The sequence below is a fragment of the Camelus bactrianus genome, chromosome 9, assembly GCF_048773025.1.
Source record: "Camelus bactrianus isolate YW-2024 breed Bactrian camel chromosome 9, ASM4877302v1, whole genome shotgun sequence".
NCBI classification, from domain to species: domain Eukaryota; kingdom Metazoa; phylum Chordata; class Mammalia; order Artiodactyla; family Camelidae; genus Camelus; species Camelus bactrianus.
The window spans coordinates 15739345-15766375 of NC_133547.1; the positions used below are offsets into that span (position 1 = coordinate 15739345).

At 41.4% G+C, this 27031-nt stretch overlaps 1 long non-coding RNA gene, 1 other non-coding gene and 1 pseudogene across 2 annotated transcripts in view; 2 read left to right on the top strand and 1 right to left on the bottom strand.

Annotated features, from left to right (window-relative positions):
• LOC141578730 (uncharacterized) overlaps positions 1-27031 on the top strand; it is a 61345-nt gene that overhangs the window by 8427 nt on the left and 25887 nt on the right. The window lies entirely within an intron of this gene.
• Positions 14170-17972, top strand: LOC105065092 (tetratricopeptide repeat protein 1 pseudogene; annotated as a pseudogene).
• Positions 21547-21618, bottom strand: TRNAT-GGU (transfer RNA threonine (anticodon GGU)). Its single transcript has one exon. It is a non-coding gene; the product is annotated as a tRNA-Thr (tRNA).

Sequence of the window (27031 nt, forward strand, 5' to 3'; positions counted from 1 at the left end):
TGTTTTTTAAGATTCTACATATAGCTGAAATCATGTAATATCTTTCTCTATTTGACTTATGTCACTTAGCATAATATACTCTAGGTCCATCCATGTTGTCACAAGTGAGAAGATTTAATTCATTTTTATGGATGAGTAATATTCCATTGTATACATACATATGTATATATGTATATATGCATACACTACATCTCCTTCATCCATTCATCTATTGATGGGCACTTGGGTTGCTTCTGTATCTTGGCTCTTGTAAATAAGGCTGCAATGAATATAGGGATTCATATATCTTTTCCAATTTGTGTTTTCATTTTTCAGATAAATATCCAGAAGTGGAATTCCTGGATCATTTGGTAGTTTTACTTTTAATTTCTTGTGAATCTCCATACTGTTTTCTATATTGACTGCACCAATTTACATTCCTAGCAACAGTGCATGAAGATTCCCTTTTCTCCACATCCTTGCCAACACTTGTTATTTCTTGTCTTTTTGATAATAGCCATTCTGACAGGTATGAGGTGATATCTCATTGTGGTTTTAATTTACATTTCCCTGATGATTGGTGATGTTGAGCATTTCATAATGTGCCTGTTGTCCATCTGTATGTCTTCTTTGGAAAAATGCCTGATCAGCTCCTCTGCCTGTTTTCTGAGTTTTGTTTGTTTGTTTGTTTTTGAGTTATATGAATTCCTATATGTTTTAGGTATTAACCTCTCTTCAGAAATATCACTTGCAAATGTCCTCTCCCATTCACTAGATCGCCTTTTAGTTTTATTGCTGGTTGTCTTTGCTGTGCAAAAGCTTTTGAATTTTATATAGTCCAATTTGTTTATTTTTGCTTTTGTTTCCCTTGCCTGAGGAAACATATCCAAAAAATTTTTTTTACTAAGACTAAAATCAAAAAGCATACTGCCTGTGTTTTCTTGTGAAAGTTTATGGTTTCAGATCTTACATTCGAGTCTTTAATCAATTTTAAATTTATTTTTAAATAGTGTGATAAATTAGTCCAGTTTGATTCTTTTGCATGTATATGTCTAGTTTTCCTAACACCGCTTATTGAAGAGGTTGTCTCTTTCCCATTGTATACTCTTGCCTCCTTTGTCACTCATTAGTTGTCCATATAAGTGTAAGTTTATTTCTGGGATCTCTTTTCTGTTTCATTGCCCTCTGTGTCTGTTTTTGTGCCAGTATCATACTGTTTAGACTACTGTAGCTTCATAGTGTAGTTTGAAATCAGGAAGCTTGACACCTCCAGCTTTGTCCTTGTTTCTTAAGATTGTTTTGGCTATTTGAAGTCTTTTGTGTTTCCATACAATTTTAGAATATTTTGTTCTAGTTCTGTGAAAATACCATCGGTATTTTGAAAGGGATTGCATTCTATCTGTATATTACCTTGATAGTATGGTCATTTAAGCAATATTCATTCTTCTAATCCATAAGCATGGTATATCTTTATACATGCATTGGCAATTTAAATTTCTTTTGTCAGTGTCTCATTGTTTTCTGAGTACTGGTCTTTTTCCTCCTTAGTTAGATTTATTATGAGGTATTTTATTCTTTTTGATGCGATTGTGAATGGTATTGTTGTCTTCATTTCTCCTTCTGATAGTTCATTGTTAGTGTATAGAAATGCAATCGTTTTCTGTATATTAAGTTTGCATACTGAAACGTCACTGAAACTTCATTGAGGAGTTCTAGTAGTTTTTTGGTGGCATCTTTAGGATTTTTTATGTATAGTATTGTGTCATCTGCAAGCAGTGACAGTTTTACTTCTTCCTTTCCAATTTGAATTTCTTTTATTTCTTTTTCTTGTCTGATTACCATGGCTAGAACTTCCCATTGTATGATGAATAAAAGTGACCAGAGTGGGCATTCTTGTCTTGTCCTGCTCTTACAGGAAATGTTTTCAGCTTTTCACCACTGAGTATGGTGTTAACTGTGGGCTTGTCATATATGGGCCTTATTATTTTAAGGTATGTTTCCTATATACCAGTTTTTGGAGCTTTTTTTTTTATCATAAATTGATGTTTTATCATAATAGCTTTTCCTACATCTAATGGAATTGTCATATGGTTTTATTCAATTTATTAATGTGGTATATCATATTGATTGATTTGTAGATTTTGAACCATCCTTGCATCCCTGGGATAAATCTGAGTTAATCATGGTGAATGATCCTTTAATGTACTGTTGGATTCGATTTGCTAATATTTTGTTAAGGGTTTTTATATCTCTGTTCATCAGTGATGTTGGCCTGTAATTTTCTCTTTTTTTTGTCATATCTTTGTCTGGTTTTGGTATCAGAGTGATGCTGGCCTTGTAGAATGAGTTCAGAAATGTTCTTCTCTCTGCAATGCTTTGGAATATTTTGAGAATTATAGGTGTTAACTGCTCTCTAAATGTTTAGTAGAATTCACCTGTGAAGCCATGTGGACCTGGACTTTTGTCTATTGGGATTTGTTTTAGTACTGATTCAATCTCATTGCTGGTAATTGGTTCATTCTTATTTTCTATTTCTTCCTGATTCAGTCTTCAGAGATTGTAGATTTCTAGGAATTTGTCCATTTCTTTTAGGTTGTCCATTTTATTGGCGTATCACTGTAGTATCTAAATGTATAAACGTAGTAATCTCTTATGAGCCCTTGGATTACTGTGGTGTCATTTGTAACTTCTCCTTTTTCACTTCTGATTTTGTTTATTTGTTCCCTCTTTCATTTTTTCTTGATGAGACTGGCTAAAGGTTTATCAATTTTGTTATCTTTTCAAAGAATAAGCTCTTAGTTTCAATGATTTGTTCTATCAAGGTATTGATTGACTGATTGATTGATTGATTGAATCTATCGAGGATTTTTTGACCATCTATTTTATTTATTTCTGTTCTGAGCATTATGATTTCTTTCCTTCTACTGACTGTGTTTTCTTTGTTCTTATTTTTCTAGTTCCATTAAGGGTAAGGTTAGGTTGTCTATTTGAGATTTTTCTTCTTTCCTGAGCTAAGTTTCTATCACAGTGAATTTCCCTCTTAGAATTCCTTTTGTTGTGTCCCATAGATTTTAGATTTTTGTGTCTTCATTTTTCTTGTCTCCAGGTATTTTTTAATTTCCTCTGATTTCTTCAGTAACCCATTGGGTGCTTATTAGCATATTTTTAAACCTCCACATGTTTTTGCTTTTGCTTTGTTTTGTTTTGTTTTGTTTTGTTTTCTTGTAGTTGATTTCTAGTACCATACTATCATGGTTGGAAAAGATACTTGATATCATTTCAAGTTTCTTAAACTTATCAAGGCTTGTTTTGTGCCATAGCATGTGATCTACCCTGGAGAAGGTTCCATGAGCATTTGAAAGAAATGTGTATTCTTCTGCTTTTAGAATGTTCTCTATACATTATTAAGTTCATCTTATCTAAGATTTCATTTAAGGCCAGTGTTTCTTTATTGATTTTTCTGTCTGGATGACCTGTCCATTGATGCAAGTGGATTGTTAAAGTCCCCTAATTTTATTATGCTACTGTTGATTTCTCCCTTTATGTATCTTAATGTTTTCTTTATGTACTTAGATTCTCCAAAGTTCAGTGCTTTGTATTTACAAGTGTTACATCTTCTTGGATTGATCCCTTGATCATTATGTAATGTCCTTTTTGTCTTTGTACAGTCTTTATTTTAAAATCTATTTTGTCTGATATAAGTATTGCTACCTTGGCTTTCTTTTAATTTCTATTTGCATGGAATACCTTTTTCTATCCCCTCAGTTTCAATATGTGTGTGTGCCTTAGATCTGAAAGTGAGTCTCTTGTAGACAGCTTATATATAGATACTGGTTTTGTATCCATGCAGCCACTTTGTGTCTTTTGATTGGAGAATTAGTCCATTTACATTTAAAATAATTATTGATAGGTATGTACTCATTACCATTTTATTGTTTTGGGGTTGTTTTTGTAGTTCTTTTCTGTTTCTTTCTTTTTTTGTTCTATACCCTTGTGCTTTGATGACTACCTTTAGTGTTATGTTTGTATTACTTTCTTTTTTCTGTGTGTGTGTCTATTAACAGATCTTTGGTTTGTGATTACTGTGAGGTTTATATATAGTGATCTAGATCTGGAGCTAGATCCATGATTATTTTAAGTTGCTGTTCTCTTGAATTCAAATGCATTTTTAACAACCCTGCATTTTTGCTGCCCCCCCCCAACTTTTAATGTTTTTACGTTATATTTTACATCTTTTGGGGTTTTGTATCCCTTGACTACTTATTGTGGACATAGATTATTTTACTATTTGTGTCTTTTAACCTTCCTACTAGGTTTATATATAGTGGATTTATTATCTTTACCATATATTTGCCTTTACAATGAGATTTTTCCTTTTTGTAATTTTCATGTTTCTAGTTGTGACCATTTCTTTATCACTTAAAGAAGTCCCTTTAACCTTTCTTGTAAAGCTGGTTTAGTGGTGCTGAACTCTTTCAGCTTTTGCTTCTCTGTAAAACTATTTATCTCTCCATCAAATCTGAATGAAAGCCTTGCAGGTATAGTATTCTTGTTAATAGGTTTCCCCTTTTGTCACTTTAACATTTTGTGCCACTCCCTTCTGGCCTGCAGAATTTCTGCTGAAAAATCAGCTGATAGCATTATGGGAGTTCACTTGTATGTAATTTGTTGCTTTTCCCTTGGTGCTTTTAACATTTTCTCTTTATCTTTAATTTTTGCCATTTAATTACAATGTGTCTTGGTGTGGTCCTCTTTGGGTTGATCCTGTTTGGAACTTTCTGTGTTTCCTAAGCCTGGATGTCTGTTTCCTTTCCTAGGTTAGGGGAGTTTTTAGCTATTATGTCTTCAAATATATTCTCTGCCCCTTTCTCTTTCTCTTTTCCTCTGAAACTTCTATAATGCAAATGTTAGTACAGTTGATGTTGTTCCAGAGATCTTTTAAACTATCCTCATTTCTTTTTATTCTTTTCTTTTTCGGTTCAGCTTCAGTGATTTCCACTACTCTGTCTTCCATCTCACTGATCTGTTCCTCTGTATCATTTAATCTACTGTTGATTCCTTCTAGTGTATTTTCATTACAGTTATTGTATTCCTCATCTCTGTTTGATTCTTCTTTATATTTTTTAACTCTTTCTTAAAACCAAACTTCTCACTCTCTTTATCCAATCTTCTCCAAGTTCTTTAAACATGTTTATGATCATTACCTTGAACTCTCTATTGGGTAGATTGTCTATCTCCATTTCACTTAGTTCTTCTAGGGTTTTACTTTGTTCCTTTGTTTTGAACATATTCTGTCACCTCATTTTTGCCTAATTTGCTATTTTTATTTCTATTTATGTGGTAGATTGGTTACATTTCCGAACCTTGGATAAGTAGCATTTTGTAGGAGGTGCCCTGTGCTTCCCAGCAGTGCAATCTCCTCCGATCACCAAAGCTATACGCTCTATGGGAACTCCCTATGTGGGCTGCATGGGTCCTTCTATTTTGTTGCACTGACTACTGTGGGCAGTCTGGTGGGCACGGATGGCTTCTGGTCTGGTTAGAAACTTGTTTGTAGGTTTCTAGCCACTGATAACAGGGGCCTGGTCATGAGGCTTTTGGCCACTCAGCCCTGGGTTGGGAGGGTCCTGGGGCTAGTGTTGGCCCACTGGTTGGCAAAGCCAGGTTCTGTAGTGTGTGGTTGTGGGGCTTGAGGTCCCAGATCTAGTGTTTGCTTGACAGTGGGCAGGGCAGTTCCTTGTATGGCTGGCTTTAGGGTCTGAAGTGTCCCAAAGCTAGTTTTGGCCCAGGTGAATGGGGCTGGACCTCAGGGCAGCTGCCTGAGGGGCCCAAGGTGTCTTGAAGCCGGTATTAGCTCCTAGTAGTGTGTGGGGCTGGGGCCTAGAGGGTCCCAGGGCCAGTGTCAGCTCACTTGTGGGCAGAGCTACATTCCTGGGCCTCTGATTACAGGGCCCTGGGGGAGCCTGGAACTGGATTTGCCCACTGCTGGGTGGGCTTGATCCCAGGGTGGTTGGCTGAGGGGACCAAGGTGTCCCAGAGTGAGTATTGGCCTTCTGGTGGGCAGGGCCAGGGTCCAGGGGGTCATGGGGCTGATGCCAGCCTGTTCATGGGTGGGTTGGGTTCTGACATGTCAGGCTATGGGGCTTCAGTGGTCCTGGGGCTGGTGTCTGCCCATTGCTGGGCAGGGCCTTGGTCCAGGGGATCCTGAGGCTGGTGCCTACCCAGTGGTGTGTGAGGCTAGGTCCTGGAGCTAATGCCAGCCCACTGGTGGGCAGAGCCAGGTCCTGAGGGGGAGCTCTTGCTGCAGGGCCCTGGGGTCTTTAGTTGGTGTTTTGGCCTGTGGGTAGGTGGGGTCAGGGCCCAGGGAGTCCTGGGGCTCGTGCCCAAACACTGGTGGGTGAAGCTGGTCCACTGGTGGGCTGAGCTGAGTCTCAGTGTCACTGGCTGCCAGGCCCTGGGGTTTCTGGGACTAGTGTCAGTCCACTGGTGTTGGGGCCAGGTCCTAGGTCCTCTGGATCATGTGTTTTTATTTATTCTGCCAATCTGTCTTTTGATTGGAGAGTTTAATCCATTTGCACTTAAAGTAATTACTGATATGAAGGGACTTACTTCTATCATTTTGCAGCTTGTTTTCTATATAACTTAAAACAAAGATGTAGCTATTTTATCCCTAATTTCCTGCATTTCTGTATTCTTTTGTGTTTGGTTGATTTTTTGTATTAAAACATCTAAATTATTTTATCATTTTCTGTTGTATATATTTTATAGCTGTTTCTTTGTGATTCCCATGGGATTACACTTAACATACTAAAATTATTACATTCTAATTTGAATTTTCCAGCTTAACCAATAACATGCAAAAACTCTGCTCCTATACACAACTCTATCCCCACCCCTTTTGGTTGTTACATCTTTACATACCGTGTGACTAAAAATACATGCTAATAATTATGTTACATGCATCAGTATCTTAAAATATGTAGAATACAAAATGCAGTTACAAACCAAAGTTACAATAGTACTAGTTTTAGACTAATAATTTTAAAAAATAATGTAGAAACAAAAAAATAGAGTTACAAACTGTTGTTACAATAATACTAGATTTTATAATTGCCCATGTATTTACCTTTGTTGAGATCTTTTTCTTCACATGGCTTCAGGTTACTGCCTAGTGTCCTTTTATTTCACCCTGCAAGACTCCTTTGGACATTTCTCACAGGGCAGGTCTAGTGGTAACAAACTCCCATAGTTTTTGTTTGTGTAGAAATGTTCTCATTTCTTCCTCACTTTTGAAGGAAAGCTTTGCCGTTAGCAGATTCTTGGTCAATGATGTTTTCCTTTGGGCACTTTAATGTATCAGCTCACTGCCTTCTGGCCTCCAAAGTTTCTAGTAAGAAACAAGCTTATGTTATTACTGTTGGTCCCTTGTATAAGTTGCTACTCTCTTGCTGCTTTCAAAATTCTCTCTTTTGTCTTTGTCTTTCAAAATTTTTATTATAATGTGTAGTGTAGTGGGTCTCTTTGAGGTCATCTTACTTGGAGTTCATTGAGCTTCTGGGATATTTATAGTCATGTCTTTCATTAAATTTGTGAAGATTTTACTCTTTCTTCAAATATTCCCTCTACCTTTTCTCGCTCTCCTCCTCTGTGATTGCCACAGTCTGTCTTCTTCACGGTATCTGACAGTTCCCTCTGGCTGACTTTTTGTTGTTTTATTGTTGAACAGTGGGCATTTAAATCTAATAATCTGGTAATTCTGGAAATCAGAGTGGGAGGGGCTCACAACAAGGAGGGGAGGTTTAACAACAATGGCCATGCTCCTCAGATGACTGCATGTCTCTAATCAGGAACAGAAATCAAAGAACAGATCCCTGATGTTTGAGGACAGAGTTGTTTGTGCCCTAGCTCCCACAAGCTATGCACAGCCTGCTCCAAGAACACACGTACACTTGTCGGTCACAGGGTGGAGGCTTGGTACTTGCTACTATGCAAAGGGCTGAAATTGACTAACATTAATCACAATTGACTGTCCAAGCCTTTCTATGGAATTTGCAAGCCTTCAGTGGACTACAGAGTTCCAAAATAGTTATATCAGAATGAGTCTGCTGAAATTATTGTTTAGGTAGTGAGAGAGAATCCTGGTGCTTCCTACTCTATGTAACCATACATAGGCGATTCTTAATAGCAGCATCATTAATTCATACTTTCTACCTGAAAAATTATTCCCCTTCACTCCTTCACTCAATGTTCGTTCCACTACCTTCTTGGCACCCTCACCTTCTCTCCTTTATGTCTACTATATATCCATTTTGTCTACCATATTTTATAAACTACTTAATGTAGTAATTTTTTTTTCATTTTTCTTGCCTATCTTTCTGAAATAGAATGTACCACGAAGGCAGGTGTCTTTGTGTCTCTTTTTTTGTCTCCCATACACTGATGAAAGTGCCCCCCCAAAATCCATTGTTTGCTCACTGATTATTTGTCAGAGCAGTGAATAAACATGACAACCCACCCCTCTTTCCTGTTCATTTTCACCATTCTGGGAAATCTTTCTAAATATCCTCTCTACCACTTTCTTCTAGTGGATCTTGCCTCAGTGTTTCAAGAATTAAAATAAGAAATACATTTTGAAGAGAAATCCTCAGATATGGTAAAATTTCCAGCAGAGCACATGCTATTATTTCTCATACTCTTACTTCTTAGACTTCAGTTTCTTCTGCTCAAAGTTCCTTAAAATGTTAATTTTTTTCACTTGTCACAGTATGCTTTCCCAGGGGTATTTCTACCACTATCTTTGAAACTGTGTACAAGCCCCTATGTCTCTGTCCTTTGAAGGAAAGGGCTTTTGCTTTAGTCTCCCAGGCTTCCCCTGAGTCTCAAAAGGCTGGCTTGAGAGTTAATGATTAGGAAATGTGAAGATGTAGAAACAAAGAATACTTGTAGGGCTGGGAAGCTGGTAACAATTTAGACTATAAACTAGCCACAAAGCAGAGTCACCAAACACCCAGTTCCTTGAAAGATATAGACGAAGATTTGACACATATTCCTAAGCTGTTTTTACAGGATAGTAGACCCCACTAGATGAAAACTACTGACTGCAAGCATGCAGATCCCAGACTGGTTGAAACCAGAAAATCGGTGATGTTCGAAACTACCTTGATGCCAAGCAATCCAAGAATTGTGCAAGAGCTGATCATGTGCCCTGCAGCCACCTCCCTCACACTGCCTTTAAAAACCCCTCTCTGAAAGCCACTGGGGAGTGCAGGTCTTTGAGCATGAGCTGCCCATTCTCCTTGCTTGACACCCTGCAATAAATGCTATACTTTTCTTCACCACAACCCAGTGTTAGCAGATTGACTTTACTGCAGGAGGGCCAGTAGACCCAAGTTTGGCTCAGTAATATCTTTGAATAAATACTTAGTCACTATTAATAAATTTCAGAAATTAAAATAATTTACAAGTGTATTTCAGCAATATTCTCACTCTCCATGCACATACTACTGTTTATGCAAATACAGGTGAAGTGATAATCACTTCCTAATAAGGCGTTGAGACCCTAAAGTCACAAATACTTGTTTCAGGTTTCAGAGGCCCCTTTGGTACACTTGCAGGGGTTGTGACAGCTTCTTTCCTGGAAGGAAATGATATTTTGTAAGTAGCTTTCCTTTCAAGATATTTTCCAGATTCCTAAAAGAAATTGAATATGTTTTAGGATATGGATTAAGAAAGAGGACCTGGGTAAAATAATGTTGCTGGCAAGGTTGGACACATCACTGGTAACACCAACAGGACAGACGTTTTCTGAGGCAACCAGAGGCAGAGCACTATCCATGTTCACTGGCTTCAGGGCCACTGAAAAACTCCCCTCCCCTTCATCTTTCTATCCCTGCTGGAGTCTTTTCTCTCTTATCTCTAATAAAACATACTGAAATTTACAAAACTGCCAAATAAAAATTGTCACTTGCCATCTGCCTCTGCAAGGATTAGTCACTAGCCACTGCAGCCATGCTGCAGCCACTGCATTCCTTCAACACACACTGAAAGGAGTTCAGGGGAGAGATCAGGAATGGGGCACTCTGTGCTCTGGGGAAAACTGGCAGAACAGGCCTTCAGATAGACAGTTTTAGGAGAAGACTTTATGAGCCCACATTCTTGCATCTTCTCATATCTAGAAAAGCACTATAATCACTTACAGAGACATCTGTTCCTCATGACTAGCAGCAACCTCCAGGTGACGAGCAGCAAGCTTCTGCAAAAATGTGCTTCAGTGTATGTATTCCTCTTCACCAAAAGCGCATACATACTGACCTGACCCCACTGCCCCGACCTCACCTCTTTGGACCAGTTCCTCTGAGCTATCTGAGACTCTGCCTTCTGGGCTATGTCATAGCCCTCACGTTGTCCCAAGTAAAACTTAACTCACAACTCTCACGTTTTGCTTCCCTGCCAGCACCACCCCCACCCCCACCCCCACCCCCACCGCCCCAGTGGACAAAACGAACTCTAAAGCTTCAATCTCTGTGTATTTGAGGAGTAGCTAGATATCATATATTTCCTCTCAGGTACAAAGACATCCTTTGTGTCTAAAACATAGTACAGTATGGTGTGTGCATTAGGTTTGTAACCTTTGGGAGCATCTGAAATCCTGCCTCTTAAAAGTTATCCGGGATGGGTGGCAGATAAACCTAGCTGCTTCTCCTTTAAGATGAGGGGTCCCCACCCCCTTCCTAGACCCCCACCCCCTTCCTAAGAAATTCCGGTCACCTTTTCCCAGCGCCCCACGTGGGGTCGCGGGGCCCGCTTTCAGGAGATTGGCCCGGCTTGGCCGCGTGCAGGAGAAAAACTACATTACCCAGAATTCTGTGCCGAGAGAGAAGCGGTGAGAATTGGCCCAATGCGACCATAAAGGGCCGTTTCCTGCGTGGTTGGCCGGGTCTTCCGGGGCGTCCCGAACTGGTTCGTTCTTTTCAAACTGGTGGTTTGGTGCATAGGGGCTTTCCAGCAAGCTACCTTTCAAAACTTTTCAGGGAAACACTGTAAGGAGACAGAAGCCACCTCTGCGCCCTGCAGGACCTTGGGGAGGCGGGGAAGGTTCACGGGAGCGCACGGGACCGTCTCTGTCGCCGCCTCTCTTGGCTCGGCTCCGCACAGGGAATTCGAGAACACGGCCCTGGCCCTTATGGAACCGACGCTGGTAAGTGGAGGGTGCCCCAGATCCTACCCACTTGGACCACTACCTTCATTGTCTGGGTCCCCGATGTAGGAGACGGTGGTATCCGGGGAGTCTTCACTTTGCCCTCGCTGCCGTTGGGTCTGGGGACTTTGGCATGGGGTCATTCGCGGCCCATGAAGTCTAAGATGAGGTTTTACATGGAGAGAGTCTCATTTCTGGCAGTAACCGGTTTGCGGCATGAAAAGGGGAAATGTAACTTATCAGAATCTCCAGTACGGTCCATCCGTGGACCTTCCCGCAGTCGGCTGAGCGGAACGTGGGCTGCCGAGTGCGGAAACTGTGGATTCTAGCTTTCACCCATCCCAGGGCTGTGACCTTGCCTGAGTACCATCGCTAAGCTTGGCCTCCATTTCCTTGGGTGTAAAATAGAAATGTTTACAATTGTTCCCTCTTGGTGTAGGTAAATGGGAAGGGTACTTGGCGTGATGTGCTTCTGTCCCCCAGCCCTGCCCAGGCAGCAGCATTTTTGTATTGTGTTGCTAGGGAGGTGCGTTTCTAGGCCGTGATCTTAGGGGCTCACCCCCAAGAAGAATCTGACACTTGGGCCTTTCTGAGCTCTAACCTCTACACAGCTGATGAATAAAGTGGGAAGTGGGATAAACCTGCGGGTAAAGGTGGGTGGGAATAGCGTGTTTGGAATTGCCGCTCCTCCGCTAGGGCACAGAAGATCACGTGAGGCCAAAAGCCAAGGAGGCCCCTGAATTCATCTTTCGCGATTGTCATCTGATGCTTGCAAGTGGAGTTGACTTACCACTGACAGTAGTGAATCAGTCTTTCTGCTTAAGACACTTATATTTGAAAAGCAAATCCGTTACATATTCAGTAATGCTGGTGTGCAGGAGTGTTGTCTTTTGACATAAACACACAACAGGCCTGGGTTACTCTCTAGCATGGCACTGTGTTTACTTTTGTCATAGCCCTCATCATTGTCCGGACTTGTATTTGTTCATTTGTCCTCCACGTGGTTACCTTTCTCACTTCATTTCAGGCTCCCTCCTGTGTCCCCTCCTTGGAGAGGCCTTCCCCACTCACTCCATGTAAAGTTATCCTCATCTCTGACACCCTCACTCTGTTTTCTTGTCTCTAGAATCCTCAACGGCCATTCAAGATAGTATTCTGCATTCCTTCTTGGGGACCTTTCCCCAACCCCTTAGAGCGTGGCTCCTGATCTCCACTTTATCCTCAGACCTAGAACAGTACAGGGCCTGTAACTGGTGCTCCCTAAGTCATTAATGAGTGAATGACTGCCCACCAGGGATTCCCTTCACTCTTAAATACAACCATACCTTCCACCAAGGCCTGCAGGGCCCTGCTAGATCCACCTCTGCCCCTCCCTTTCTGTTCTCTCCTGCTCCTCCTTGCTCACTGCTCTCCAGCTTAGCTGTCTTGAACATTCCAAGCTCTTTCCCATTTCCCTTTGCCCTTGCAGTTTCCTCAGCCTGGGAAACTGTCCCCACATCTCTGCAGGGCTGCCTTTTCACTTCCCGGCTCTGCACCAGTGTCACCTCGCAGAAGGGTCTTTCCTTGCCCTTGTTAGTAGCTAGATAAAGTATCCACACTTGCCTGTCTTTTGATATCTTTGTGCACAAAATCTAGTAGTTACAGAGGCAGAGATGAGGGATTGATTCCCACCCACCCAGGGTTTTCTTGGAGCAAAGAGGAAAAATAACCACTATGACAGCTGGCCTTCACGTAGCACTTGATCTGTGTCGAGGTGTTTCCCCACCTCCTCAGAGTTAGCTTCTATTATTATCCCTGGCTTATGGAAGAAGAACTTGAGGCCTGCTGAAGGTCACACAGCTCCTAAGTAGCCAAAAGTCAACACCCTGTACACAGACAACCAGAGCCTGAATTCTCGGCCATCCTTCCACCCACAGTGGACTGGGGTGGCCTAGAGGTGACGTGTAATATGAACGTTGCAAGACAAATGTCCCTTTGGCACATGGACTTGGGAACGAGGGGGCGACAGCAGATGTCCTGGAGTATGTACACAGGCGGGAGAACCTCCGAGATGAGTCTCCGGAGGGTAAGATGGTGTGGTCTTGTACAGATGATCATGTTCTGCCTCTCTTCCTGGGACACATGACTCTAGGTGACTTGCCAGAGCTGCCTGAGCCTCAGGTCACTGACTGCACCCTAGAGATGATGACGGTCTTTACCTCATAGCTGAGAGAGAATTAATAAAAGTAGGGGAAACAGGCCAAGCACTTATATGCGCCAGGCATTCCAGTGTTTGCTTCATGAACATTTTCTCTTTAGTTCTCACAACCACCTAGTGCAATGGGAACTGTTATTGTATTGATGAGGAAATCAGAAGCTGGAGAAGTAAGCTGCCTTCCCCCAGGTTGTAAGGCAGGCAGCTGTCGTTTTCAGTAGGCTGTATTCAAAGTCAGACTCTAGCTCCAGAGCTGGGGCTGGATTGTAGTTGCTGGGATACGCATGTGACCCCTTAGCGTGGTGCAGGCAGTCGGTGAGGACCAGCAAGGCTCAGCTGCTGAGTAGTATTATGGTCACTGTCATCTGTTCCCTATTCCTCTTCACCCCAGAGTGCTTGCTGTCCCTGCCTCTCAGGCCTCATGGCCTTGGAATTGTCTTATGTCTTTCCGGAATGATTTCAGCATAGAGGGCCTTCTGCTCTGATACGGTCACATTCTTGCCCAAAGTCACTGTCTGTCTCCCCTTGGCGCCTAGGCTCCTGGGAAGTGATACTGGCCTTGGGGCTTCATGGTCCTTTACCAACAACTGAACATCAGTCTCTAATCACATCTCATTGGCCCAGGGCCAACAAAGCTACTTCTATTTGACTTTCCAGGCATCGATGACCTTCAAGGATGTGGCAGTGCCCTTTAACCAAGATGAGTGGGGGCAGCTGGACACTGCCCAGAGGACCCTGTACTGGGAGGTGTTGCTGGAGACCTGTGGGCTCCTGGCTTCTCTGGGTAAGGCCTCACTGCTCCTTCTGTGGGGACCTCCAGCCTCCTTCATCCTTCCCTTTGTTCAAAAGGCTTTCAAGGACACTCTCCCTCTTCCTTGCAGTCCTGATGAGTGTTCATTTCACTTCCTGCTGCCTAGTCTTCTGTGTCTGCCACAAGGAATTTGGGGCTGGAAACCAGTTTCCCCTCAAAACAGCCAGATGCCAAAGGACTAAGATTTGTTGGAGGAAATATAGGTGTCTTTTAATATTTGAGGGCAGGATGTGCAGGCAGGCACCATCAGAGACTAAAGTCAGGAAATGGAAGAAATCCTGATTAGATACTGGCCTTGGTGTCTTCTGTTCTTTCTGTCTCTTCTTGGGTCTCTTTGTGCCATTCTTGGCTTTTTCTGCCACAGGGAGTTCATGGCCAGAAGTGGCCACCCCATCCTTGATTTTAGAAGCCCCTCAGTTCCTTTTTTCTACTTATCTCTGTACTTTTTTTCATATCTCTCTCTTTCTCTTCACCTGGCTGTCTCCACATGGGTGTCCTAGTGGCAGGAAACAGCCACTCGAGCCCACTCTTCTTTTTACCTCTAACCCCAGTGCTCAGCACAGGCTGGCCCTAGTTTGTCCCTTCTCCAGATTCCCACATGACTGAAGCTGAGTGGCCAAGCTTGTTAGGTTCACAGCCTAGTTAGCAGAACCCGTGGGTAATGGGATGTTCAGAAAATGAGTGAACCCGACAGGACACTAGAACACATCTCTGTGAGGCCTACTGCCTTTCAAAAAACAGAATCTCATTTAAAAGGCTTCCTTGGGTCTCAGCCATTACGAAGCTCCACGAGAGGAGCTGTGGAGCTTTCAGCTTCGCCTCCGTCACTGATTGAGCATGGAGGAGAAGTCAGAAAACGGTAGGGTTCCAGAGGATCTGTTTAATGGTTTGAAAGTTACAGATCCCCAGGAAGTGGAGGGTGCTAGTCCGCCAGTTTCTAATGCCAAAGATCACCATTCCCAGAGCAAACTGCTCCAGGATGTTGAGACCCATCCCCAGGAGGACCAGGTAAAAGAGGAGAGCTTTTATGACCCCAGTGCCTCATTTGAGAAGGAGGAACCAAGAGTGGACGAGGTTGAAAACAAACCTGAAAATGATGGGAATTCCTTTGAACTAGATGAAGAATATCCAATAGAACTGGAAAGAAGCATGCCCGATGAAGAGAAAAAGAAAAGGAGAGAAGAGAGCACTCGACTAAAGGAGGAGGGAAACGAGCAGTTTAAGAAAGGAGGTTATACGGAAGCCGAAAGTTCTTACAGGCGAGCCCTTCAGATGTGTCTGTCCTGCTTCCAGAAAGACAGGTCTATTCTGTTTTCAAACAGAGCTGCTGCAAGGATGAAACAGGACACGACAGAGATGGCCATCAGTGACTGCAGCAGAGCAATTCAGTTAAGCCCCAGCTATATCAGGACAGTACTGAGGAGAGCAGAGTTGTATGAGGAAACCGACACGCTATATGAAGCCCTGGAAGACTGTAAATCCATATTAGAAAAAGATCCATCAGTACATCAAGGAAGGGAAGCTTGCACAAGATTACCTAAGCAAATTGAAGAACGTAATGAAAGACTAAAGGAAGAGATGTTGGGTAAACTAAAAGACCTTGGGAACTTGCTTCTCCAGCCTTTCAGACTCCACAGAAAATTTCCAGATCAGACAGGATTCCTCTACTGGCTCCTACTCCATCAATTTTGTTCAAAATCCAGATAATAACAGATAAAAGAGATAACAATAGCTTTTAAAGCTGGCTTGGAAATTGTGTGCTGCTTGCTGTTAGTCAGGGGAAAGGCCCTGCTAATGTTTAACTTTTAAAAGCATCTTATCTCAAAGACAGGCTATCCACTAGAGCCCAGTGCTCCTTTCTGCCGCTTGTTTTATGATCAGGGCTAAATGCACTTCCTGTTGTGATGAGCCTAATTTGATTGCCATTTTAAGGTAGTGTCTGTGCAGCTGTTGCCCTGGTTCTGGCTGTCCTTTATTTCGTCTGGGAGAAAGCCTGCTTGTTGAGGCTCACCTCCCCAAGCTCCTCAAAAACAAACCCAGCCAGAGTCTCCCGGGCCTAGCAAACCTGCTGGCCAGAGGCTGCCCAGCCACGACTGGTGGGGTTCCCACCTCTCCCTGATCACACATGTTGCCCAGGCCCCCAGGTGTGGGCTCCAGCATCTCGTGATTTCCTCTGTGGTAATAAACACTTTCTGTGATGGTCGGGGAAAAAAAAAAAGAAAATGTAAAAGGCTTCTTTGGCCCCGTATGCGTACATGCTCATCCCATGTGTTCTTAGGTGGGCCCTGATTCTCAGTACAGGAGATGATTTTAGAGGGTGCACAAGCTTGACAAGCGGCACTGATGGACAGTCAGGGAAGGCAATTCTTTTTGTCTTTGCTTTCCTGCTTGCTGATTGCTTCGGGAGACATTCTCTGTTTTGTGCTGAGTCTTTAATGCCCCTTTGATTATTGGTAAGTTCCCTCTTCAACAGAGGGGACAGCCTTAGACTCACAGCCCTGAGCAGGCAGCGTGAGTTCATTGAGACTTAACAGTACTATTTTGATTTTCTTGTAACTTGGCATTTGTGGCAAATGAGAAACTGGCCTTTCAGTTTCTCAAATTGACAGAAGATTCCCTTTTTGAAGACATATATTAAAGTTAAATGAAAAGTGGGTCAGTGTAAAGAAAAGCAGTTATTACCGATGGTTGTAATTAATGTTCCATGAGCACTGGTGCATCTGGGTCCTGTGACTGCATCTGAACAGGTTTGGGGGTCCTCTAGGACTGAGGTCAAGGGAGACGGATCAGCCTAGACAGCCAGCCTTTAGGGCCCAATGATGACGTTCCTGGCTTTGGTTCCCAGGTCACAGACCAGTTTGGACAAGAGCAGCCTCATCCTGAGGTCTCCTCTTCATCTAGGATTGAGACATTTCTTTTTGTCTTTGCTAAAATACACACATCTTATTTCTTTCTCCACAAACCAGATCTGATCCACCCACTGAAGCACAGGCAGGAGCTATGGGTGGTGAAGAGAAGCCTCTCCCAAAGTGTCTGTCCAGGTGGGTGGCCAAGTGCTAGGCAGTGGGGTTCATGGCCGCCTTAGCTGTGAGAGGACCACAGGCCCTGGAATTCCATGGGAAGCTGCTTGTTGTCACCTCGTTGGGTGCTTAGGTCAATGTAAAGTTCTTTGTCTTGAAGTCCCTCTGTCCTCCCACCTCAGTACCTCCTTGACTGTCTCTGGGGGAAAGACCTGTTTTATTATGTAAGAGTGAGGCTCTGGGACCCAACTGCTTGGTATTAAAACCTCACTTTGCCCAGTGACAATAGGGAAGTTGCATCATTTTTTTGGGCCCCATTTAGCTAAGTTAGGCTGTTAACGTTCACTGCCTTTAACAGATAATCTCCAAAATCGCAGTGACTCAATACATGGAAAGTATTTTTCTCACTCATGGCATAGTCTACATGGGTCACATGGGAGTTCGTATCACACAGGTTTTCAGAGACCCAGGTGTCTTCTGTCTGGCTTTCTGGTTACCTTGGCATCATTCCACTGGCAGCGGGGAAACAGGAGAGGAAGGAGAGAAATCACACCCAATTGCGTACACAGACTTCCCCTCACATTCTTTTGACAAGGACTCAGCAGTTGGCCGTCCCTCTTTGGACCCAGCTGGGAACTGAGGTTTAGCTGTATGTCCAAGGAGAAGAGCAGATGGGTTTCGTCCACATCAACCCAGTCTGCTCCACTCAGCCTGCTCTTGAAAATGGAAATAATAATAATTTATAACTCATTAAACTGTTTGAAGATGTGATCATTAAATGCATGAAAGTACTTAGCACCACATCTGAGTTATAGTTAGGAACTCAAAAATAAAGTCAGCTATTAGGATCTTTCTAATGTCAGTCACAGTGCATAGTCTCACACATCCTCCTGGACTCAAGAAAAAAAGAACTCCTGATACTACATTTGCTTGTATGTACTTTGCATCTCACTCTTTTCCATCCCTTCATCCATCCTCCCATTTCTCAGACAAAAGCAATCCCTACTTGCATAGTTTTCCTGGCCCTCCTTTACTGTAAAACCTCAGAGGCGACATTTGGCTCTGTCTGGCCCACGTCTGGGCTGCTGAGAACTGTTGGAGTCACCAGGTGTGCTGTTGGTGCCACTGCAGCATCGTGGTCTTGCCCCTCTCCTGCTTTCCTGCGCTGCTCAGTCAGCCAATAAGGGTCTCTAGCCTCTTCCTCAGCCCAATGGAGTCTCTTCCAAATATTTACCTTTCCATGACATTCCACATGTTCCGTCAGGTTCTTCATGCCTAAGGGGGAAATTATGATCTTGCCCACTCCTCCATCCTCCACAGTTTCAGCGGATGGCCCTGTTACTCAAGACACTCGAGAAAGTGGGAAATGACCTTGTACTCGGCCTCCATCTAACCCAATATCCACCCATCGTCATCTGGCTTATTTTATGTTTTTCACATCTGGTGAATCCATGACCTCCACCACCTCCGTGAGCTCCACCATGAACATCCTGGTTTAACTCTCATCATCATTTGCCAGTGTGATGCCTGGACACTGCTAACTGGTCAGTGTACATCTGCTCTGTGTTCCTGGTGAGATCTGTCTCCGGTACCAGCTCCCCGGTCCACACAACCATTGATCCAAACACTCACCACTCCCTGAGGCACTGATATCTCAGCATACAACCTATCTCTTGTCCTTCTTTCTTGCTCCTCAACCTTACGGACCATCTCTACCTGTCTCATACCTGTAGCTTCCCTTCCCAACTTTATGAAGAGGTCTTGCCCCCTGCCATGGCCACTACCTGCACCAGAGACTAAATCACACCTTCCCCTGCAATCTCAGAGGCTTCTCATGCTTCCTCCTAGAAAGGAAACGGGTATTTAGATTAGCTTTGACTGTTCTTGAATTGACATAAATGGAACCCCATAGTTTATTGTCATGTGTGTCTTTTTTTTTAAATTGAGTTATAGTCGGTTTACAATGTTGTGTCAGTTTCTTGCGTACCTGTCTGTCTTCTTTTGATCTTTATCCTGAAAGTGTCCTCCTGGTGGTTGCATATAATTCAACTCCGTTCTTTGTCAGTACTCAGCAATATCTCATTCTAAGTATGTTCATTCTCCTGTGACTGCCATTTTTAGTTTTTTTCCTATATCTGATATCATGAATGTTCTTGTTCATCTTACTTGTGGATATGCACGTAAGTACTCACTTCTGTAGGGAATATGCACTAGAGTGGAATGACTGGGTCTTAGGGTAGGTGTAGTTTAGCTTGAACAGAAACTGCCAGACGGTATTGCAGGGCTGCACCCATTCACACTCCCACCAGCCCTGTGTGAGGGTGCCCGTTGCTGCACATTCTCGTCAGCACTTGGTGTCTCCCTGTTTCCTTTTTGAGGCCCAGTAGTGAGGTGGCTCAGGACCACAGCACTGATACCCTTCTTGACGAGGTTGCGGGTCTTATCCTAACTGCCGAATGTGATAACAGTAATAACGATGATGGATAATGGCCCAGGATTTACTGACCATTCACACTGTGCCAGGCACTGTGCTGAGTACTTTACAGGTATTGTCTTGTTAACCCTCGTGGCAGCCAGCGAATTAGAAACTGGGAGTCTCCCAGTGTGTCAGATCAGGAAATTGAGATTTAGGCAGTTAATAACTGTCGAGATGACTGCTTGGTAGAGGCAGGATTTGAACCAAAGTGACAGTCTTCACCCCCACACTATACTGGTTTCTATGCACCAAAAATCTGTTCTACTTTATTGCACTTGAGCTTTGGCCCCTTTTCCACTTCTGACTGGATTGTTCTCTGCCTCTTACTCTGATCACCCCCTCATTATTGGCTTTCCCACATGTCACGGCCCTCTCTTGTTTTTAGGGTAGTTAGTCTCCCAGAATGATCCACCTCTGCTTAGTTCTGCAGCTTTAACTCCTGCATGTTGTGTCCTGTATCCAAGCCACAATGGAGACAGGATGGTTAACAAGTATTTGTTGCTTTTGCATTGCAAGCACCACATTAAGCACTGTGTGTGCACTGCTTCAGGCCATCCTCACAGTGATCTTTGAGAGATACTGTTTGTGCTCTGATTTTTAGGTGAGGGAGCAGAAGCTTGTGGAAACTGAATGGCTTGTTGAAGGGCATAAAACTAGCAAGCGGTGTGGCTGGGATTTGAGCCTGAGCTGATTCTCCCCTGGTACCATGATATCAAACACTATACTCTGTTGGCTCCTAACATTTATAATTGACTGCAGGTGTGTAGGTTTATACTAATCATAAACCTTGGTTTATGACATACTCTCATCATTTGTCAGTGTACTGTCATGTTTAATTTGTTTTTGAACTCTTTCCAGTCATTTATTTCCTCTAAAAAGTGCTACAGTGAACACCATCAGCCAATGCAAGAACAGAATTACCAACTAATATGCTACCTCAGTCCATAAATTTCTTCCTTTTCCCATCTTCTCCCTTCCCCACAGAGATAGTCACCTTATTGAACTTGCTTTCATAATTCCATTACTTTATATGTAGGAGTGTTTTGTGTTATAAATTGAATTTCTCTAGTTGATGTCGTGCATTTCAGATCTGTTTCTTGTGTTGGATTTTTTTTAATGTCTTTCAAGCAATTTGTTTCACCTAGTTGTCGATTCATGGCTTGGTTTAATGATTACCTGTTTGTAAGCATACTTAAACAGTTTGTTGCATAGTTTGCTGTTTTTAACTATCATCAGTTTTCTAACTTACCATAGACGGTATCACAGTTGATTGCTATGGTTTGAACATGTTCCTCAAAAGTTGCATGTTGAAATCCTCACCTCCAGAGATGGCAGCATTAGAAGGTGGGGCCTTTAGTCGGTGCAAAAGTGTGAGAGTGGAGCCCTCATGAATGGGATCAGTATCTTATCAAATAGGGTCCAGGGAGCTCCCTCGTGCCTTCCACCATGTGCGGATACAGAAAGAAGGCACTGGCTGTGAGCCACAAAGAAGGCCATCAATGGAGTGTGACCCTGCTGGCACCTTGATTCCAGCCCCCAGAACTGTGAGAAACAAATTTCTGTTGTTAGTAAGCTCCCCAGGCTGTGGTATGTCGTTACCGCAGCCCGAATGGACCAAGACGTTGATGTAGTCTTTGGATACGTGCTTTTTAAAAATTCAGCGTTAAATTACTAAGAATTACCATGTGTGAGCTGTAGTTTTTCTCCTTCTCAAAATATTAATTACATCAGTGTATCACAATCTACTTATCCATTTTGTTTCCTTTTTTTTTAATGTGGTCCCCCCCATGCTGCTGTGAAGATTCTGATACATGTGTCATCGTGCACACGTGCAGGAGTTTTAGTTGTAATTTCTTCCCCTTCCCTTAACAGAGGCACTGGGGATTGAACCCAGGACCTCGTGTTCACCAAGCACGTGCTCTTCCACTGAGCTACACTCCCTACCCCACTACTTGTAATTCTTTTTATGAGTGGAATGACTGGATGATTGAAAACAACTTTGTTGCCCAGTGTTTTCTAACGTGGCTTTATCAGTTTGTTAAGTTCACCAGCGATGAATGGAAGATTGCACAGACCACATCCTGTCCCACAGCTGACGCTGTTGGGCTCTGTTTTTGCCAGCTGAATGGGTACAAACTGGTCTTTGTTTGCATTTACCTCATTACTACCGAGGTTGAAATCCTCATTAAATGTTTTTTGGCCAGTGTGTTATTTTCTGTGAAAGTGCATGATCTTTTGCCTGTTTTTCAATTAATGTTTTGCACTGGAAGTGTTTTAGATTTTTAAGAATTTTTTTCTACATTCCTTATATTAATGTTCTGTTAACTATATATGTTGCGAGTGTATTCTAGTTTTTACTGTATCTTTTGTCTTTTGTTTACCTGTCTTTCATTGAACTTCTCATGAATACTTTTTGACAATTTACACAGTAATTTCATTCAGCTATTCAGATTTGGTGTTATCATCATCTAATACAGTGCCTGCATCATATTTCCTCCTGTTTATATTGCTTGAGAGGAATCATGATTGATATAAGAGAGTTTTACCCCAATCACAAGTTCCCTTTATAATGGCAGTAAGAGAATTGTTTTCTTTATTAGAATATTTTTATGTGTAATTGTGATATCCCACATAACAACTTAATCTATAGCTTACAAACGAACCTTCAAAAGTTCATTTTTAAGTAAACTTTTTATTTTAGAATCATTCAAGGGTTACAGAAAAGCTCTATAAATGCTACAGTTTCCATATACTCTCCCTTCACCTGTTGCTCCTTGTGTTAACATCTTACATAGTCACGCTACGTATGTCAAGTTTCATTTATTACACACTTTATTTGGATGTCACCAGTTTTCCACCATCTGTCTCCAGTCTGGGCTGATTTATTGTGTTTGGTTGTTATGTCCCCTTAGTCTCTTTTGGCCTGTGACCGTTTCTCAGTCTCGCCTTATTTTTCATGACACTGGCAGTTCTGAAGACTGTTAGTCAGGCATCTTGTAGAAGGCTATATTCAATGAGAGTTTCTCTGAGGCTTTACGCATGTTTAGACTGGGGTTCTGAGTTTTGAGAAGACTACCACAGAGGTGAAGTGGCCTCCTCATCACCTCGTGTGAGGGATACATAATATCCACATGACATCACTGGCAGTGGTGACCTTAATCACTTGATTTAGGTAGTGCCTGCCAGGTTTCTTCACTGTAAAGTTATTATTTTTCCTTTTCTGTACTCTTTCTTGAAAGTGAATCCCTAAGTCCAGCCCATACTATGGGCGGAGGGGGAGGTACTGCCCACTACATGTAGTATGTACACTGTATCTACTGTATAGCTGCAACTGTGTTATATTATTTGGGATCCTCTATTAAGAATTGTCCTTTCTCCCACATTTATTTATCCAGTTGATTATGTATCAGTGTTGGCCCATGTATATTTGTTTTATACTTGGGTTATAATTCACTGTTATGCTTATTTCTTTTGCTGTGTAAATTACTTCAGGCTTGGACATCGGGAGTTCTTTCAGGTTGGCTCTTGTATCCCTTTGACATATTCCTGTTCTTTAGTTTTTGAGGATTTTCTTACTTTCTGGAAGTGTGAGAGGCTTCTGGTTTCTCTTTTTCCCTGTCTCTGCCACAGAATGAGCTCTCTCTCCAAGGATCTCTGCTTCCCTTGATAAGTAGTATTATTTGATAAATATTATCAAATAATAGTACAGTTAGTCCACTGTATCCACGGGTTCTCCATCCATAGATTTCAACCAACCAGGGATTGAAAATATTCAGGAAAAAACATTCCAGAAAGTTCCAAAAAGCAAAACTTGGATTTGCAACATGCCAGCACCTGTTTACACAGCACTTACATTGTATTAGGTATTACAGGTAGTCTAGAGATGATTGAAAGTACACAGAAGGATGTGCATGGGTTATATGCAGGTACTGTGCCAGTTTATGTAAGAGGGTAGAGCATCTGCAGATTTTGGTCTGGAACCAACCCCCTGCACATACTGAAGGATGACTGTGTTTGGAAACCAAGGTCTAGGCACTGGGTGGTTTTGTTGCTGCATCACTGTTTCTAGAACCTCTCAGAACAGAACTAAGAAATATAGGTATGTATAACTTACTTCTCAACTTTAAACTGGTTCAGCATGGTTCCCTCTAGCCTTCCCTCCTTGCTTATTTGTAAGTTCTTTCTCTGACCATGACAAAACTGGCTCCATTATCTACCATTTATTGACTTATTTTTCAACTCGATTATACAAGTAGTTTCCCTGGAAAACAAATTTACCAAGTAGAGTACGTTTATTTTATGTATAGTTATTTTTTGTCATTATCCTGACATTGTGCAGGTAGAACACCATTTGCAGCACTACTGAGGTCAGCTCACGTTCCCTCCCCTCAGTTAGGTTATGCTGTGTGTTTTTAATTCACTTAGGTTCATTAGGCACAGTCTGCATTACATCCTGAGATTGATCCCCTGACATCCTGTTTTTGGGTTTTGTTTTTTTGATTTTTAACTTGCACACTTAAATGTTCACATACTGTTTATACAGTTCTATGAGTTTTGACAAACGCATAGAGGCATGTTCTCACCACCCCAGTATAACGGTTCCATTACCAGTTCTCCTTTGTGTCCCCTTCATAGTCAGCCACTCTCCTCTTCCCCATTCACTGATAACCCCTGATCTGCTTCTGTCTCCATAGCTTTACTCTTTCCAGGATGTCGTATGAATGGAATCTATAACCTTTTGAGTCTGGCTTTTTTCACTTGCAAAATGCATTTAATGTTTATCCATGTCATTGGGTGAATCTACAGCTCATTCTTTTTGATTACTGTGTATTATCACAGTGGACAGATCCACCAGGTTGTGTAGCCATTCAGTCTTGGTTGCTTCTGGTGCTTGGCTATTAAGAATAAACCTGCCGTAGCAGTTCGCATACAGGTTTTTGTGTGAACATGAGATTTCAGTTCATTTGGGAAGACATTTAGGAATGAGATTGATGAGCTGTTTGATATTTCTTTAACTTTTTAGAGAGCTGTTAAATACATTCTAGAGTGGCTGTACCATTTTGCATTCCTACCAGCAGTGAGTGAGAGTTCCTCATGGTTCTGGTTCTTCACCAGCTTTGGTACTGTCAGTTTTTTTCTTTTGAATTTTAGTCTTTTCTAATATGTATAGAAGTAATTCATTATAGTTCTGACTTTTATTTCTCCAGTGACAAGTGATGTTGAGCATCTTTTCATATGTTCATTTTCCATCTGTATGTCTTCTTTTGTGGAATGTCTATTCAGATCTTTTGTTCATTTTGTTACTATTTTCTTGTATTTAAGGATACTTTATTCTAGATAAGAATCCTTTATTACATGTGATTTGTGAATATTTAACCTCCATCTGTAGCTTGTCTCTTCATCTCTTAACAGTGTCTCTCATAGAGCAAATTTTTTAATTTTTATTAAGTTCAATTTCTTGATGTTTTTTGTCCTTTAACAGTTGTGCTTTTGTTATCTAAATATTCACTGCTGAACACTGGGTCTCACAGATTTTCTCTCATGTGTTTTTCTAGAAGTTTTACGTTTTTATGTTTTATATTTAGGTCTATGACTTGTTTTAGTTATTTTTCCTATAAAGTGTGAGGTAGGTGTCCAGGTGTGCCTTTTTTGATCCCTTATGACCTCCCAGAGCTATTTGTTGGATTGACTGTGCATCTTTCAAAAAGGAGTTTACTGCATTTGTAACTCTTTCTGGGCTCTCTATTCTGTTCCACTGTTCTACGTGTTTCTATACTTTGATCAGCACAGTTTTGACTACTTTAACTTCATAGTATGTTTTATTATTTTTTAATTAAAGTATAGTTGATTTACAATATTAGTTTTATGTGTACAACATAGTGATTCAGTATTTTATAGATTATATTCCATTTAAAGTTATTCCCAAAAATGGCTCTGTTTCCTTGTGCTGTACGTCCTATCCTTGTTGCTGATCTGTTTTATACATAGTAGTTTATGTCTCTTGCCCCTCCTCCTTTCCACCTCCCCACTGGTAACCACTAGTTTTGTTCTCTATGAGTCTGTTTCTGTTTTGTTTTATATATATATTTGTTTGTTTTATTTTTTAGACTCCACATAAGGGATCATGTGCAGTATTTGTCCTTGTCTAACTTACTTCACTTAGCATAATTAGGTTTTAAATTGGGTAAGGTATTTTCTCTGACTTTGTTCTTTTTCTGAATTATTTTGTCAATTCTACTCCCTTTTGCCTTTTCATATAAATTTTGTAACTGCCTTTTCAATATATTTAAAAAGAACTTGATTTAAAAACTTCATGAAATTTTGATTAGATTGTGTAGAATCAAAAGATTAAATTAGAGAGTGGACAGTTTAACAGTATTGAGTCTTCCAAACCATGATCATGAAATACCTTTCCATTTATTTAAATCTTTTCTGATTTTTTTAATCAATGTTTTATAATTCTCAGCATACAGATTCTGCACATATTATTGGATATTCATTCTATTCTGTAGGGTTTTTTTTCCCACTTTACCTTTTATGTTGCTGTATAGTTGATGTACAATATTATATATGTTTCAGGTATACAGTATAGTGATTCACCATTTTTAAAGATTATACTTCACTTATAGTTCTTATAAAATACTGACCATATTTCCTGGGCTGTACAATATATTTTTATAGCTTATTTATTTTATACATAATAACTTGTACCTATTAACCCCCTTATCCCCTCCTTGCCTTTCCCTACTTCTCTCTCCCCACTGGTAGCCACTAGTTTCTTCTTTGTATCTGTGAGTCTCTTTTCTTTTTTGTTACATTCAGTAGTTTGTTTTATTTTTAAGATTCCACATATAAGTGATATCATACAGTAATTGTCTTTCTTTTACTTATTTTACTTAACATAATACCCTCCAAATCAATCTATGTTGTTTTAAGTGGCAAAATTTCATTCTTTTAAATGGTTGAGTAGTATTCCATTGTATATATATTTTCCACACCATTCAACTCTTGATGGATATGTAGGTTGCTTCCATATCTTGGCTATTATAAATAATGCTGCTGTGAACATTGGGTGCATGTATCTTTTCATATTAGTGTTTTTATTTTCTTTGGATATATACCCAAGAGTGGAATTGCTGGACCATATGGTTCTATTTTTAGTTTTTGAGGAACCTTCACACTATTTTCCACAGTGGCTGCACCAGTTTACATTCCCACCAACAATGTACAAAGGTTCCCTTTTCTCCACATCCTTGCCAACAAATTTTGTAGATTTTTGAGTTTTGGTGTTTTTTTTTTAAATCATGAATGGAGGCTGGATTTTATAGGGTCAGTTACATTGACTTATTTTTAA